This window comes from Psammomys obesus, unplaced genomic scaffold, assembly GCF_907164565.1.
Source record: "Psammomys obesus unplaced genomic scaffold, mPsaObe1.curated_primary_1811, whole genome shotgun sequence".
In the NCBI taxonomy this organism is placed as follows: domain Eukaryota; kingdom Metazoa; phylum Chordata; class Mammalia; order Rodentia; family Muridae; genus Psammomys; species Psammomys obesus.
In genome coordinates, this window is record NW_026596131.1 from 13,704,899 (window position 1) to 13,723,060 (window position 18,162).

The window sequence follows — 18,162 nt, forward strand, 5'->3', positions numbered from 1 at the left end:
GATCCTGGCAATTGGAGCATGTTAAGGACCAGATACAGCTGTCGGGTCTGATTTCTTAAATCAAGATTTGTTTGGTGGGGATGGCAGGAGGGAAGTGGGAATGTGTGGCCTGGAGAGGAGAGGGAGGGAAGACACCAAGGGCCCTGGACTCTCTGCAATTTGGGTCAGAGCCAATTCCCAGTCAGTGAATGCAGCTCAGGGAGGGAGGGCCTGCTGGGTGGGCAGCTGGGCAGAGGCAGTGCCAGGCGGAAACTGCACAGTGCAGGGTCTGTGTGAGGGAGGACGGTGTTGACTCACTCAGAATGTGTTGCTTATGTTTCATTTCACTTTCTCTTGAGTGTTCAGCTGTTCTTGCCACATCACATTTCGTTCCTGGCCTGTTGAGCCCCAGTCTCCTGCACTGTCCATTCTACAGAGATGTGGCAGTGAGCTTCTGCCTGAACACAGCTCGGGGACACCCAGCACCTCCTTGCATCCTGCTGAATTTGAGGACAACCCTAGAGTTGATGCCTCATTGGTGGCATGCTTCATGGCAGTTTTGAGGAATGTGGGACCCTGACAGCATTTTTCTACTTTCAATTACAGTTTTGGGGTCGGGGTGTTTGTGTGGGGGGGACTCTGAGCAGGGGCTGGAGGAGGGCAGAGGGCAGAGGCAGAATCAAGGCAATTAGAGATTTTCGTTGCATTTAATGCCAATTCATTCCACAGACTGCTGACACAGCACATGTCATAGTTTGGAATTTATGGTGTTTTCAGGCCCACAGACTCAAAAAAGAAAATACAAAAAAAGAACTTTCTGAAAAAATAGCCTGCCATCAGCAAAATATTAGAATTATAACCTCCCCCCCCCCACACACACACACATGCGCGCACAGAGAGATTCTGATTTCAGTGTTCTCATCTGGTTAGGGGCAGTATCATTATGTAATAACCATACCATGTTCTCTAGCGAGACAGTTTTCGGTAGACTTTATGTGGTACACACATGACTTACGTGAGTATACAGGGAACATCCAAGGGGTCCACTGACTTCAGAGAAGGGGGTCTTCTGCCTGCCTGCACCCCCTTTTCCACAAGGACAGGGCTGTGCTCCCAGGAAAGAGCCCAATGGAAGATTCCAGCCCCAGACAGGGCATGCACACCCGTGCCTGCCTTCCCCTCTCTCTCTCCTCCTTTCCTTCCTCCTTTTCTCCCCCCCCTCCTCTGCTCCCGCCACCTCCCCCTCTTCTCTTTTCCTTTTTTTTCTGTCTTCCCCTTCTTCCTCCCCAGCACCTGTTTTTGGTCTCCCAACCCCCCCCCCGGCTCTTGGCCAGTGTCTTTCTCTGTTTGTCCATCACCTTAACAATCTCAGACCTACTGCCTTCCTCAGCAGAGAAGAGCAACGTCTTCTTCTCCAAGCAGCTAGGAGTAGAGGGATGCAGTTGAAGGAAGTTCCAAAGGGGGGTGGGTTTCTCCGGAGCCAGGATGGGAGTCAGGAGGGCAGTACAGAGTGGGGAGGGCCGGGTCTGAGTCTCTTTTCATTTACAGTCAGTTGACCGGCTGATAGAGCCTTGGATTGTTGCAGGAGCAGACAGAGTGAGCCAGAGTTCCACATCTCTCCAGCTGTTCTTCAGAAATTGGCCTGGGCCAGAAAAGCCTGTCCTCTTAATCCCAACAGTTAAAGCAGAAACAGCAACCAGCCCCTGACCTAGGAAATTCATGCCGCCTGTGCCTGGGGAGGCGGGAGGCTATCCATGCTTGGCTGTCAGGCTCTGGGGGGGAGGGGAGAGGTTGCCAGCAGGTTGTTACATAGCACTCTAGGGCCCGGCGACCTGGCGCCCAGTGTGCTGGTGTGCACCCAGTGGACAGGGAACACACGGGACAATTCCAGGAACAAAAAAAATGACTTCGTTCCCTAGGGGCCACTGCCGTGGCAGGATGCCATCTGGCAATGCCCTGCAAAAGGAGCCAGCTCTGCTTAAAGGAGACCAACTGGAGGCAAAGGTGTTTGAGTCACCTCTCCCTCTACCTGCTTTTTCCAGGGAAGACAGGTCAGGAATGCTGCATTGCAAGTGTGTCCCAAGGCAGAGGAGCAGGAAGTAGGTGTCTGGGGGCCTGTTTCCTGGGGTAATGACTTGTGGCTGAACTACCTGAGGGTGGGACAACTTTTTAAATTTTATTTAATTTTATTCTTTTGTGCATTGGTATGAAGGTGTCAGAATCCGTGGAACTGGAGTTACAGACAGTTGTGAGCTGTCATGTGGGTGCTGGGAATTGAATCCAGGTCCTTCGGAAGAGCAGACAGTGTTCTTAACCACAGAGCCATCTCTCCAGCCTGGGACACTTCTTTTTGACTAGGGTTTGCAGGTAAGGCATGGGGGAGGCAGAGCTCAGTGGTCAGCGCCAGCATTTCCCCCAGCAAGGTGCCAGGAGAGCGCTGCAGTCACTTGGGTGTCATGTCAGCCCTTCCCAGAATGAGGTGCATTCATGCACCAGAACCACACTGCCATCCTGGGTCCTGCTGATGAAACCATCTCAGGCCTAAGCTATCAGAAGTCACCAGCTCAGGTCTGAGGTGCTCCCTGCTGAGGCCTCTCCTCCTTTGTGTGTGCTCAGTTCAGGGTCAGCCTGCCCATCCCGCCATGCTACAGCCCATGAGGTGGAGGCAGGGGGAGGAGGGTGAGTGGTTTTCCTCAAAGTAGGAAACCAAACTGACACCACTGTGCTATGGAGTTGATGGCAGGGACAGACAGAAGCAAGCAGATTGTCCCCACACTGGTAGCCCCATGTATGAGGCAGGCTCTGTGCTCAGGAGCCAGGTTGATTAGGGGCTCAGGGTGGGAGAGAGGCAGACACCTGTAGCCTGGGGCCTTTGGAAGAGGTACTGTCAATCTGTAGGGCAGCAGAGGCCGCTGAACTCAAGAACCTAGCTGGGGTGAGAGAGGAACCCAGAAATAAAGAGGTGTGTGGAACAGGGGACCATTCTCCAAGGTAGACCCCTGACGAGACCCAGCTCTGTGTGTCCCAGCTCTGACAGAACTGCCGAGCTGTGGGCCAGTCCTAACACCAGCACTTTGGCGAAGAGGGTCTTCAAACAGGCGGGTGAGTTAAAAACGAGGTCAGGTGGAGGAGAGAAGCTATCAAATCCTGGACACACACTGACGCCAGCCACGCAGAGCACACAGGGAGACGACCAAGAAGAGAGACTGCCTCTCACTCTCAATATCTGCTCAGCAGCCACTTCAAGACCGCACACAGATTTTTATTTATCCAGCCTCAGAGGGCGCCAGCCCCGCTGACACCTTCATCTCGGGCTTGCAGCCTGCGAAACAGAGAAAATAAATGTGTACCGCTAGAGCCGGGCTGGAGAACTCTGTTAAGGCGGCGTAAGGTATGGACATAGTCCCAAATCGGCTCCATGCCGCTCTTGGGAGCACCGAGGGTCCAGCAGAGCTGGGGAGAATGAGAAAGGAAAACACGCTCCAAGGAGAGGACACAGTCACTTTGCTGATCCGCAGGCCCAGCTTCTAACAGATGTGGCTTTCCCTTCTTCCTAACAACGAGATAAATGCAGACATCCTGGAGGAAGAGGCGTCCCTGCGTGCATGATAATCGGAAGGCAGGCAGAGCCAGCCCTGGAAGCAGAGGGCAGGGCACCAGCAGCGGGGCTCTGCCTAAAGACGGGAAAGTGTCTCCCTCAAAGACTGCCATTGCCACAAAGATGGTCGTGCTTCGGTCTGCCTGCTGTGGTCCACTCTCTGGGTGTCTTTCTGGCCACTGTTACTAGGCTCTGGGGAAAAACACCAAGACTGACAGCTGCCAGGATGTACCTGAACAGGCAGATGCTCAGAGACTCCATAAGGCTCTGGCCCTGCTCACCACAGACCAGTCGATGGGGGCCAGCTTGACGCAAGGGCAGGGAAACCAGCGATGTGCCTCCCCGGAACACAAGTTCCCAGATCAGCTGTTTTCAGCGAGTCCAGATGGATGGATCAAACAAGACCCACGCCTGGCAGCCCTTGTCCTCACAGTGGGGGTGTGGGGGTGTGGGGTGGAAGGGGCTGACCTTGTCCTCACAGTGGGGGTGTGGGGGTGTGGGGTGAGAGGAGCTCACACCCATCAGCGGGTGAAGGGAGAAAGCAGGAGCGTCCGACCTATTGCCCCCAGCTTGGGGGAGTGTGCGTGTGTTTATTTTGTGTGACACTGCAGCGTGGCGTCAGTTATAGAGCTCACATCTAGGCACGGTACAGTAGAAAATGTCTAGCTGGGGAGGCCACTCTCGATGGAACACTTGTCACTCGAGAGGGAGAGCGGGAGTGCAGATCCCCTGAGCCCACCAAAGTGCTGGGTAGCTGTAATTTAGTTTCGTGGAGGACAGAGCTAGGGGACCCCTGAACCAAGCTGGCTAGTGAAATTAGCCTTATGGGTGAGCTCTGGGCTCAGGACGAGACTCTGCCTAAAGAGTGAGGAGTGATCAAAGATGGCTCCCAGCAGCAGCCTCGGGCCGGCGGGCACACAGCACACATTTGCACGTGCAGCACGTACGGATGCTACCACACTCCTGTGCTAAACGATCTCAGTGTTTTAAGCGAGTTTGCGATGTTATAGTGAGCTGCATGGAAAGCTGTCCTGAACCCGGGGGCTGACGGGCTTCAGGGCGGAGACTGCCATGGCGACAGAGTGTTAGCTACCATCCGAGAGGAAGAAATCTGGCATGTGCTGCACACACCATCTGATTCCGGTTCTAGAAGATTTTAGGGAAGGTGGCATGCTCCGAAATTGCCAGGCCTGGGATGAGGGTAAAAGGGGGTTGGTGTCTAATAGGGAAAGTTTCACTTCTGTGGAACATGAAGGCTCTGGAGGTAGACAGTGCAGTGGCCACGTGACTGTGTGTGTATGTACGTGTGTGTGTGTGTGTGTGTGTGTGTGTGTTTGTGCGTGTGTGTGTGTGCATGTGTGAGAGTGTGTGTGTGAGTGGGTGTGTGCACGGGCACGAGGGCAAGTGGGAGTGTGTCAATTCGGAAAAAAGTCGACAGCATAGTTGCTGCATGGAGTTGGCCACAGATAAAAATAAACTAAAAGCCCATGTATCTGCTGGGTTCTCCTGGACTAGGCAATAGACAGCAGCCTTCCAGAACGATGCCAACGCTCCACAGAAGGGAAACCGAGGCTGGGTGATTAAGTAAGCTGCTTTCAGCTCAGCACCGAGTCAAGCGTTTGCTCTTGCTGGTCCCGGCATCCCTCAGGTCCTGGAGTATGAAAGAAGGAAGAAATGCCTCCTACTGAATTCCGAGCTCCCTGTGCCAGGGAGGACACCCTGGCTTGCTAAGTACACAGCAACCGAGGGGTAAGGGCTAGTGACAGCCGGGACTGCTTTTAAAGCAAGGTCACGTTTAAGATCAATGTGCAATACACCTGAACCAGGGGCTCTCAGTGTAAGTGTGTCAGCTGTACTGACCTCCACTGAATGGGAGGCTCACCCCGATGCTGTATGAATTTCAATTCAGCAAATTACGCTTAAGGCACAAATACCTAAAACTGCTGTAAACGCAGCAGAGACATGGCTGCCTCCGTCTGCGGGGAGTGCGCTCGCACAGACGTGCTCTGAGACAGCCCTCGCTGAGGGTTCTCCATAGACTTTTGTTCTCCGGAGCTTCTGTTCTTGCCTGTCTTTCTGCCCTGGGAGCTTTCATCCCCAAGCTGGACTCGGGGATGGACGCTATCAGCGGGAGCTGATGATGTCACGCTCTGGCTGCTGCAGGCACGGGGCTGCGTTTGGGACTGGGTGTTTCAGTCAGTGGTCTCCTCTGAGGGCTTCCTGTTTTCCTCACTAGATGATAAGTCACCTGGGCTGGGGCCGATGACCCGCCCAACAGCCCCAGCAGCATCTGCTTCCCTCTATCCTTGGGACTGCGCATTCCCTGGGGGTGGTTGCTGGGAGCAGACTTCTCGACACACAGATGTGATTAAGCAAGGATTCAGTTAGCATCGCCTTCAGCTGACAACGGCCGTGTTGCTGAACACTGGGTGTGGGCACCCGCACATATGTGTGGCTGCGCCTGCATGCATGTGGTTGCACGGAGCTGTGGGTATAGGCCTGTGTGTATGCACATGTGTATCTGAGAGCACAAGGGTGTGGGCACGCACGTGGGCAGGCGTGTGCGTGTGTGCCTATCTGTGAACCCATACTTGCATGCATGCTTGTGTGTATGGCTGATCATATGTGTGCATGTCAGTGTGTATGAACACACCCTTCACAAACATCTCGTGCACTGGGAAAGGCCTCCATGGGGGAAAGGGAGGGCTCTGGAGATGGGTAAAACCACTTGGGGGAGGTGGGAGTGGAGAATTCATACACTGTGTGAGCCTTAATACCGGGCAGTCTACTTTGCAAAGAATTTGAAATCTATACATGCAGACTGTTTCTAATGTGAACACTTATCTCCTAATTCCTGTTTAGAAAAGTGCATCTTCTGGTCTTTTAAGATGTGGCATAGAGCTGTGTAGTGGCAGTGCACGCCTTTAATCCCAGCACTCAGGAGGCAGAGGCAGGTGGATCTCTGAGGCCAGCCTGGTCTACAGAGCAAGTTCCAGGACAGCCAAGGCTACACAGAGAAACCCTGTCTCGGAAAACAAAACAAAATGTGGCATAGAATTTGGAGCTGGTCAGTGTCTGACACCTGCCCCGGCACTTCCAAACAGGCCTGGAAGGATTGGTTGCAAAATGGTGCTTCTGCACAAGACAATAGACGCGATCACCGAAGGGCAGCAAAGCAAAGCAAAGCAAAGCAAAGACAAGATACAGGGTGGGAATCTGCTTTCATGCGATGCTGAAAGAGCTCTCAAGGGGAGGACACGCCTGGGACACCACAGCGGGTGTCCTGTCTACATTTTCTCAGAAGGATTGCAGTTGCTCTCTTCCTGTCTAGTAGAGAAGGTGTGTGAACTTTCATTTAAAGAGACAGTAATCCTCAGGGCTGAAGAGACGGCTCAGCAGCTAAGAGCATGCACTGCTCTTGCACAAGACCCAAGTTTGGTTCCCATCACCTATGTAGTCTCATAAGCACCTATAACTCTAGGGGTCTGACACTTCCAGCCTCTGCAGGCATCTGCACTCATGTGCATGAACTTAGCTACACACACAGACATAGAGACCCATCAACACACACAGACACATACAAAGTTACACACACAGACACCAACACACACACACAAATACACACAGACACACCAACACACATATACTTAATAAAAATAAGTCTTAAAAATTAAAAATAAAAAAATGCTGGGCAAGGTCATGATGCCTATAAACCTAGTACTCAGGAGGCAGAGGTGTAAAAAAGAAAGAAAGAAAAGGAATAATTAGAAAAGAGATAGCAACCATGTCAGAGGCGTCCAGGTCTCTGACCTCAGGGGAGTCTGACTTACGGTCTTCAGAGGGAGAGCAGGAGGGGCACACACTGAAAGTCCATCGCTCTGGGTTACTCTACAGTTCTTGGAGTGCTGACAATACTCAGTGACAACCCGGAGAGTTCACAGTGGGAACCACATTCTGGAACAATATCCTGCCGGCACCTCTACCCATGTCTACATGAGAGTTAAATGCTCTACCCATGCCTGTGGTTTGGACAAAGGGTGTCTCCGTTGCACTGTCCAGAGCCCTTGGTCTCAGGGGACAGAGGACAGCCCAGCCCAGCTTTGCCCTCAGAGACTATCTGGGAGAAGACAGTGACTAGAAGTGTCACCTAGCTGCTCTTCATCAGTCACTTGTCAACTCCTTCCTAATGTCGGCTCTGAGGGAATGTGAAGCAGGAGCTGGTGGACTTAGGGCTCTCGTCGGTGTGTGTTGGGATGGCGGAAGCAGGCCTTGGCCACGCCCTGCCATCCTAGCTGGCATGAGTAATGACACCCAGGGATCATTTTGAGCATGTCTTTGATTTATTATTCTTTTCATTCCCTTGTTGCCCACCCAACTCCACAGAACAGAGATAGAGAAGAAACACTAAGACTGTCCCCAAAGGGATAAGAAAAGCCAGTTACTCAGTGCTGCCCAGAGGCACTGGGTTTGGGCTTAAGGAAGCCGAATCAGCAGCTGCCCTCTAAGGGATGGCTGGGGTGGCACCTTCTAAGAGGTTTGACATAGAAAGAACACAGCTAAGGTGGGCCTGGTGGTCAGGCATCGTGATTCTTAACATGGAAGAGACGTTCAAAATGCCTCCTGTGAACTCTGTCCTCTCCCTGGCCCTGCTTCCTTCCCACTCAGCCTGTGTGGGTCAGGCAAGGCCCAGGGCAGGCTGCAAAGCTCTGAGCTACACAAACTCTTCAAAGGGCAGGGAACCTCCAGTGAGCCATTATTCAGACTTTAATTCTACTGAGTGGAACTTAAAAGGCCTTTCTGTTTGCTCAGCTTGCATTCCCTCCACCCTAGGGCAAACAGCCTCCCTCCAAGGAGGCAGAAACAGTCCGCAGAGGGCACAAGCCAGCTAACCATCCAGTGACAATCTGCTGCAGAAAGGTGGGGAGCAGCCACAGGCAGTGGCTGTGGAGGCCAGCAGCTGGAAGACACCTGGATTTTACCATCACAAGCCCGCTTCTTCAAAGCAACAACAGCCACAGCCTGACTTCATTTCCAGGAGCAAAATCTAGGAAGGGTCCGAGCGACACAGCTTTGTGCTCTGCAGGGCATTCCCTGACATGGTGGCTGCAGGAGAGGGGCTCTGGGCCTGGATAATAACCCAGGTGTGAGCTCTGCTGCCATGGAGCTGAGTGGCCATGACCTTGCTGAGCTCGGGGAGCGCAACTGTGCACACAACAGCATGATCATCAGTAAGACACAGACTCAAGATAGCCCTTGACCGGAATCTGAAGAGATGACCCATAGCTGGAGGCAGCCCGAGCTCTGTGCACAGCCCTTTGACAGGCCCAATTCCCAGCACTTGACACTCAGCTGCTCATGAGAATTGTTGCAAACAGAGCAGCCCTGGCCATTGTCTGAGTTCAGAAAGTATTTCCCTGGTCCCTGCTCAGCTCCCCGCCCTCTGTTCTCTACTCACTAGTATTCCCAGATCATCAACTCAATCCAAATCACCCTATGGTCTGGGATAGGACCAGATCAAGCCCCTGCCACAGCCATCCAGGACCTCCCTCTGCTCCCTGCATGCTGATGAGGTGACGCCAACACAATGAACTAGAGGCAAAGAATACATGAGGAAGGTTCCCAAGGAAAGATGCCCTCCTCATAACACCGCCTCCCTCCAGCACCACCTTGACTTTCAGCTCCATGGAAAGCTGGCACGTTCACCACCATGGGTCCCAGGACCCACTAATCAGGGCTAGGGTACCTGGGGTGGAGAAGGACGAAGGGCCTGTTTTCCCATCCTCATTTCCTGGGGGCTCCACCCAGCCATACCTCGTGGAGAGCATCGCTGGCTCTCTGCAGAAGCTTTGCTCTGTGTGTATTAACCCGCTTTCTCTCCTGGCATTCGGAGTACCGAGGAAGCTCCGCCAGGGCTATTCATAGGCCAAGGGCATCCCCGGGGAGAAGAATGAGTTCACAGCCACAGCACAGGTGCCAAGTGTAACCAAGGTTCCCAGCTGGCCCAAGCCACACTGGGGAGAGAGGGTGGGAGTGCCTGGGCTAAGCCGAGCCCATCTTTCCTCTAGCTGCACAGCCTGCACTCTTGGGCAAAGCTTTTCACTCCCTGTGCTTGAGACCTGGGCCCCAGTAGGAGCAGAGCTGTGGTCACACAGTGTGATTCCACTCTAGGTCAGACCTGGAGGGAGCCAGGGAGGAGGAGGAGGGGGAGAGCTTGGCACAGTGACACGGAATATAAATGACTCTTGTAAACAGAGTTTAATAAAAAGGCAGTGAGGGAATTTATGAGCAACCCAAGGATAATTAAAATTATTTATCTACTTACCTCCCTTGCTGGCTGATCAGTCTATTAATTATCTATTATGTACATGCTGATTTGCATTTTAGTGAGGGGAGGGGTAAGGGCAGGTGAACGACATGGGGGAGGGGCTAGGGAGGTGGATCCACAGGGGAGAGGACAGTGTGGACACCCCTTTGGGCAGAGCATGGCTCTGCTCTGTTGACCCCCATTCTCAGGTCACCTGCCCTCCCTCCGCCTGCCCACACGGGCCACCCTTGGCCACCGAGAACCAGCCACGGCAGAGTAGAAAGTGTCACATACCTGTCTGCAGAACAGGCCACTCCTGGGACAGGTTCCCGCCAAAGAGGCCTGTGGGCCAGCTCTGGGGAAGGCTGGCGGAATTCCCCTGGGTACTTCCGACTTCACGCTGCCTTTGAAAAGGAAAACAAGAGAACGAAAGAATTTTCAGTCTCCTCTGATATCTGAGAGACATCAGATGCATATTGTCCCATGTTCTTGGTTAAAAATATCACAGTGCAGTGGGAGCCGTGTCTTTTGAATGCTGTGAATGAGGAAGCACAGGGGTTGGGAGGAGGCGGAAACCAAGTGCTTGCTGGACAGCTATGGCTCTGGAGGTCAGAGGCGACAGCTGAAAGGTGATCATGGATCAGAAGTAGGGTGCCAGTGGGGACCCTGACAGGAGGCGCTGGCAAAGGAGGACCACCGATGGATGCTCCCTCTGACCTGTCTTCCACAAGGGACCCATTCTCCTTTCCAGCCAGCACAGCCCCTATGAGTCTGTGTGCTCAGGGCCGCCTCCACTACCCACCTTTGCTACCAAGCACTGAGCTCAACCTCAGCGCCAATGTCACACCCAAGGGACCACCAAGCTCATATACCCCATCATTACCAACGATGCCTTGGAGCCTCGCCAGGCTGCCCGTCTATCCAAACCTGCCAGAGCCCCCTCCAGACAGCCACAGACACCCTCCGTTATACCAAGCTGCCTCTCACTGCTTGCATCTCGGTGCTCTCGCAATGGCTCTCAGCCTGGCATCAGAGTGTGGACCTAAGCCCAGGGAGACCCAGGTCCTGCCTCTCTGCTGGACTGTCTCAGTGGGTAGATACAGGCCTTCTCTGGGCTGTACTTGGTGTATCCGACCCCACCCCAGCCACATGATCAATTCCCAATGCCTGACTTGAGAGCGTTTGGAGAGGGCCCTGACAGATGATTAGCCATGAGGGGTGCACCTCCGTGTGGGTCCCCTTTCCTGCATGTTCTGATAAGCCTGATGCAAGGTCCACCTACACCTTGAACTTGGGTTTCCAGTCTCTGCAACTCTGAGGAGCAAATGTGTGGTACCTCACCAGAGCAGTCCAGATCTTCCATTCTTCAAGCAGCTTGTCGTGGGTTAGACACTTGCAAGTGGGAAGGGGTTTTGCATAGCAGACTCACCCAAATTGTGGACTCTTCCCTGCCCCCCCTCCTGAGCCCTCCTTACCCAACCTGTACCAACCACCTCACCTGGCCTAGCAAGCCAACCTGACCTCAGGACCCTTGCACATGCTGCCCTGACTCTCGATGCTCTTCCCTGAGCCCTGCAGGTGTCTGACAGCGTCTGCTTCCTCATTCAGGTGTCCTGTCACTCAGGGGCCTCTCTGCCTCTTCCCTTTCTGCCCTGTCATCCCATGGCCCATGCACCATCACAGCAGGTGAGCATGCCAGGCGCCGGAACTGACAGTTTCCTAACACTGCACAGCGTTCTCAGAGCCCTGAAAAGCACCCACACTCGGTGGCACTCAACACATGGCGAATACATGCATTCACTCATGAACGAACAGTACAGTTGTCCTCGGGCCCTTACTGTCGATCTTGACCTCCACATGCATGTTCACACATATGCATAAGCACCTACACAAATGCACCACACAAACACACACACACACACACACACACACACACACACACACACGGAGGTGTGAGTTTCTTGGCGCCTTTGTGGTGCCCTCAAGGCTTCCAGACTAAGTTCACACTCCTAGAGAGCCAGGCTCTTCACAGTCAGCTGTGCTTCCGCCCCTCATGAGTCCCACCTTCCCCCCCCTCTGCACACAGGAGTCCTTGCAGGCCTCTGTACAGGTGCCTGCCTGTCTGAACCGGACCCCTGCTGTGTTCCTGGAGTGTGCTGTCACCAGATCAAGGGCTCTGCCAACCTTTCCCCCTCTCTCCCCCTTGGTTGGCTGCCCCTTCCCACCTGTTGAGGGCCACACAACACAGGACTGGGGTTCTCAACGGTTTCTGAACTAAAAACCTCAAACCTCCCTCTGCCCTCCCACATTCCTGTGGCATCTGCCCAGGCCTGGGGGTCTCTGTAGAGGGAATGCATTCTGCCATCCTAGGTGGAGCGCTGAGCCACCCTCACACCGCCTCAGCTTCCACGATCTCATGAAAGCTAACAGTCGTGTAACACACACAGTGGGCAGCGTCCCGTTATAGGAGTTCACTGCCAGGCTCATCTGGCCAGGCCTTGGGGCTATGGAACATTTGACGGTCAGCTATGGTGTCCACCTGGCAAGGTCCCAGCCGTGCATTCCAACACAGTCTGAATTTTCTCTGGGTGACTGGACATCCATGACCAGATCCCTTCATGAGAGATGAGTCCCAGGATGTAGGTGGGTCTGACCTAGTCATCTGAAAGTAGAGTGAGGTGGGCTTGACTTGCTGGCCTGGCAACTCCCACTGAGCCACCCTGCCCTACAGAATCTGGACAAGTCAGCCTTCTCCTGAGCTCCATAAGATCAGTTATCAGTCTGTCTGGCCATCTGGCTGGCCGGCTGGCTCCAATTGGTTCTGTCCCCTGGGCCTGTTGAGCCTTCTTCCAGTTTGGACTCTTAGATAGGTCATGTCAGTCAAGAGACTAGAAAAGCCGCTTGCCTGCGTTCCTGCAGGAGTTGGGGCTGTGCCTCAGCAGTGGAAAAAGGAGACTGGAAAACACGTACCACAATGCTTGGGGAGAAGGGCTTGGCAGTTGTAAGTCTGGACACTGGCAATCCTGACTATGGAGTCAGGCAAGGCTGTAGCAAGGACACTCTGCCTGAGCTGCCCCACTCCTGAGCCACCCCCTCTGCACTGGGCTCCCTCGTGGTGCCACACCCCCCCACATCCCATTGCTTCTCAGTTCTAACAATGTGCCAATAGCTACAACGCAGAGACGCCACAGTGAGTGCCTCGTACTAGGGCTAAGTGTGTTCAGCATCGATCCTCAGCACAGCAAGGCAAGGTGGAGCCTGCGGGACTTAGGCAGACTGGGATGATAAAAGAGCAAGGATGGGGCTGGGCTGAAAGCAGGGATGGGGAGATTTTCCAGGAAGACATCGAGAGGAGATACCCACAGAACAAGCTGTGTGCCCTCTTCACAGCGGGTGTGCGAGTAGGTGCTACAGGGCTAGACCCTTCGAGGAGGAGACAGAGTCTCTCTCTGTGTGTCCAAGGCTGGAGGCCAGGACACAACAGGACAGCATCCCAAGGTGGGTGCTGTAGCACAGCTCGCTCTTGGGTGACAGGCGCCTTCCTGGATGGGGACTCGGGAGATGTCAGCTGTTGTTAACCCTCGCTTTCTAAAGAGCAGACCACTCAGGCTGGGAAAGCCTTGGCCTCTGTTGGAGGTAAACCTCAGGGGCCTCAGAAACTGTGTACTTGAGATTTTATTGGCCCAATAAACTGTCCCTACACCCTGGAGTCTTCCCTGGGCAGAGTGCAGGTGAAGACCCGGAAGGGACCGACCGTGCTGTGGCTCTGCAGCCTCCACGGGTGAAGTCCCAGGGGACGACCTCAGAATGCTGGGGAGAGGCACCCCAAAACACACAGCCTGCACTTTGTTAGCTCTTGGGAGTCCAGGATAGATGACTTTGCTGCCCTGCTCTTGCTGGCACTGGCCACTTTTTGACCACCAACTCCCAAGAGCTCCTTCTCCTACTTCTAAAACTGGAAGGGAAGGCTGGTGCTGACCTCAGAGGGCATTAAGGTTTAGTGTGCGGGGTTCCACGTAGCGTAGCTTCACTCTCTCATCCATCACTGCATCACCCTGCCCTGGCTCCATACCCTAAGGCTGCTGGCAGGCACCAGGTGGAGCCATACTGGGTTACAGCCAGTGCTATCTTGTCTACATGCAGGGGAATGCACAGAAAGCCTTCATGTTTCTCAGAGGATCAGGGCCTTGAGGAAAGGGCAGAGGATAGGTGGGGTCCTGTCTCTTCCTGCTAGGAAAGCACCATGGACCACAGGAGGCCAGGCCTGCAGTTCTCCTGACTACATCACTTGTCCAGAGCCCTGGCTCCTTCTATGAGCTGCTTAGGGTGGAGGTGGATGCGGGGAGCAGTGTCTTAGCCCCCCAGCAGGGTCACTGTGGCAGTAGCGCCTCTACTTGGAGGGCAGGGCTTACTCTCAACTTCCTGAGCCCACCACATACCCATTGGCAATGAACCCTGCCCATCCTCCCACATGTACCCCAACGTCCAGCTTTTCACCTGGCTACTGGAGACCTGAATCCACTCCTCACTCTGCATAGCCAGCACTCCCTACCCCAAGATCACCCTAGCCCCCCAGTAAGCTGTGAACCCTCACCAGGCTGCTTATGAAACAGATGCAATGTAAAGTGTGTAAGTAGCTGAACTGTTCAGGGACTGGTGACAATTAAAAAAAAGGGAGGGATCTGTACACACTTCGGGTAGATTTTTCCTGACCCTTTCAATCTGTGGTTGCTTGAGTCCACAGACGGAGGAGCCTGACTCCTCTCCTGGGATTGTCCCTCATGTCTGCAGTCCTGACAAGCCGAGTGGGGCCATGGGTCAGGCCATCTGAGAGGTCATGGCCTCTGAGCAACGTGTCAGCCATAGCTGCAGAGACTTACAAGGGGGGAAGGGGGCACAGGCTACAGGACATAACAGGAAGTCCCCAAAGTCTGTGTGTGTGTGTGTGTGTGTGTGTGTGTGTGTGTGTGTGTGTGAGAAGGCAGGTCCTCACATGTCCCAGGTTGGCTTTGAAATCACTATACAGACAACAGTGACTCTGAACTTGAGACCTCCTGCTCCCCACCATGTGCTGACATTAGAGGACTCATCTTACACGTTATCGTAAATGCTTTCCTAGGACAGGCTACCTTCTGGAGCGCCAGGGAGGCAGGCGGGGCAACAGGGCATCCCCAGGAGCAGGCAGGACCACCGAGCCTCCCAGGAGCAGAGGAAATAGCAGGGATCGGGCAACAGCCCCGCTCAGCAGGGTGCCCTCCCTGCTCCTGAGCGCACACGTGTTGGCATGGCTGGCGGAGGCCAAGTGTCAGTGAGGGCAGAGCAAGGCAGGATGTCCCGGCTGGTCCACGTGTTGGGTGGTAGCGGCAGGAGCCGGCAGATCCTGAGAGCAGCCATTCACTGCCCAGTGCACCGGGAAACAAGGACCTAGGTTCTCCCAGAGCCACCCCCCAAAAGAGCCACACGTTACAAGAACTGAACAGCAGTGAAAGAGTAGGCGGAGGGCTACTGCAGGCTTCCAGGCTGGTTTCTGCCAACCAGCGGGCCAAAGACACATCGGCTGGGCCAGGGATACCACAAAGCATGGTTCACGCCCAATGCAAGAAGGAAGTTAGAGACAGGTATTGTATGAGTGGCCTTGAGAAGGGCATGTTATTCATGTAATGGAAGCTCTCTCTCTATGTGTGTATTACACACTTATGTGAGCTTTTACCCTTTGTCCCGGTGCATGCACGTGTGGAGGTCAGCGGTCAACACAAGCCCCTGCCTGGGCTTGCTGACGCATCAAGGCTAACGGGCCAGTGTTCCCCAGGGATCCTCTTGCCTCCACCTCCCAATGCTAGGATTACAGGCTTATGCCGCTGCTGCTATGCCTGGTTTTGGTTTTAACTATCTATCTATCTATCTATCTATCTATCTATCTATCTATCTATCTCTGAGACAGGGTTTCTCTGTGTAGCCTTGGCTGCCCTGGACTCACTTTGTAGACCAGGCTGACCTCAAACTCATCCTGCCTCTGCCTCCCCTACTGCTGGGATCACAGGTATGAGCTACCAAGCCCAGCTCTGATGTCTTATTATAATTATCAAAACTTCCACAATTTTTTTTTTTTTGATGACTCTGTGGTCAGACTTCAGGCCTTTGGGGGAGTGCGTCAGGCTTGCGCATCAGCCTATGAGGACATCAGCCAGAACATGAGGCTTTACACCCAGAAGCTCCATAGAGTCCAGGCAATGGTGACACACGCCTTTAATCCCAGCACTCAGGTGTCAGAGGCAGTTGGATCTCTTTGAGTTTGAGGCTAGCCTGGTCTACATATCAAGTTCTAGTCTAGCCAGGGCTACACTGAGTGATCCCGTTATAGAAAATAAATAAATAAAAGAAGCTTAGTGGGTCTGGCTGGTGCTCTAGTGGTCATGGGACTGGAGATGGGTGTGTCAGTGAGATCGGGGAGGAGCCAGAGGACGCCTACTGTCAAAGACTGACCCTGAGCCAGGAGCCAGAGAAATCTCTTAGACTGACTCTGAGTCAGAGACAGAGAGTCCCTCCGACCCACCCTGAGGTGGAAGCCAAAGGATTCCTCCCTTAGAAAAACATTGACTCAAGAGGACAGGAATAGGTTAGCGCAGAAAAGGCTTACTGAGGGAATTTGCAAGACAGTCGCCCTCAGACTGCTGCACCAACAGACCCCCACCTTTGAGCTGGAGTCAATGCAAATTCCAGCTCGAATTCCTCCCTCTAACAGCTCACCTTCCCCCTCCCCATTCCCCCCTTTCCCTCCTTTATATTCTGTACCTTGGCTTTCAATAAACGGACCTTGACAAGATTTAGCTTGGTCCCATTCTTCTTTCTCGCCCATTTTGCCTTTCAGGTAAGGGCCCCTCTCGAGTCCCACCCAATAACTAGTTCCGCAGGCGGGACAGCCTACCTGTTCCAGGTGATGGTCCCTAGACTAAGACCATTCCTGCTTCCAGGAGCCCAACCCTCCCTGCCATCTTTGTTGTAGGCGACCCAGGCCTCTGTCCTCTGGGCAGACCCCACCCCCTTCCCCACCCCCAGGACGCTAGACAGTATAGCGTGGGGTCCTGGCTGCTTTTCCTTCTCAAGCAGAGGTTCCCAAGTGCATAAGAAACCCCAGCAGTCAGCAGTGACTCTCCACCCCGTGAGGATGGGGTACAGGGGTGGGGACAGAAGCATCCTGAGATGCTTGGCAGAATGACCTGTCACCAGAGGCTCCCTGGAGGTACAGGGATCTCCCATCATCCCTGCAGAACTGCCCTCATGCAATCAAGTCTGGGACAAGCCGCTGGAAACTCTCAGTAGCGCCTCCTTCTGGTCACACCTCAAACCTGCTGGGTCTTCCAGGGTTTAAGCCTGCGCACAACCTGATACACGCCTTGATCTCACGCAGCTACACTTCCAGTGTTACATACTCACAAAAGCCTTGTGATCAAATTCCAGGTCATTACTCAAGCAAAGGGACCCCTCTGTGGCCGACAGCGGCAGTTTCAAACCAATTAAAATCAGCCCTGCGTTCCTGCAGGCCGCCGCTGTGCCGCCACCCCGGAGGTCTCCCAGGGCCCACGCTTGCAATGAGCAAGACGCAGGAAATGTTAATGGAGATGCTTAAATGGCACGCCGAGGGGATTCTGGTAAATAAGGCCACTCTACGAGGCTGGGGGAGACATCTCTCGAGCTTACCCTGGAGGGAACTTCAATAAACACGAGATTGGATTGGAAACAATTCACGCCGCAAGGGTGGGTCTGCCGGCGGAGCAGGGAGGGGCCTTTGGAGGAGAAAAGCTATTTCATTTCCTATTAGTTCCTCTTTGCAAGTGTCTTTGCCTCCTGCTGCTGGCTCCTGAACCTGCCAGGGCCTGACAGCACCCACTGAGCAGGCAGGGAGGACCAGGGTGTAATTTGTGGAGTAAAAATGGGGGGTCCGTGGGATGGGATTGGACAGATAAGGGAAGGGGGTCTCTGGGGATAGCGGTGGCTTAAGGGCTGAGAAAGAACTGTAGTGGGTCCTTGGGGCAGAGCAGCAAAAGGAACATGTCTGAGGAGTCAGGAAACAGTGACTACACACTCTATGAGGTACCAAGGAAGATCAAATGTTTGCTGGTTTTAAATGCTTTTATTGCATTTACCTGGTGTGGGGGTGGGGGGGGCAGCATACACATGTCATGGCAAGTGTGGAGGGCAGAGGACACCTTGCAGGAGTCAGGCCTCTCCTAACACGTAGGCCCCAGGAAATGGTCGCAGGCCATCAGGCTTGGCGGCAAAC

General features: G+C 53.9%; 1 protein-coding gene across 2 annotated transcripts in view; it reads right to left on the minus strand.

Annotated features, from left to right (window-relative positions):
* Positions 1–18,162, minus strand: part of Rbfox3 (RNA binding fox-1 homolog 3) — a 401,184-nt gene that overhangs the window by 166,515 nt on the left and 216,507 nt on the right. For both annotated transcript variants that reach the window (XM_055592148.1, XM_055592149.1), the window contains exon 3: positions 10,176–10,285. The gene's annotated coding sequence lies outside the window, so the exon portion shown is untranslated. The remainder of the gene's footprint in view (positions 1–10,175; positions 10,286–18,162) is intronic.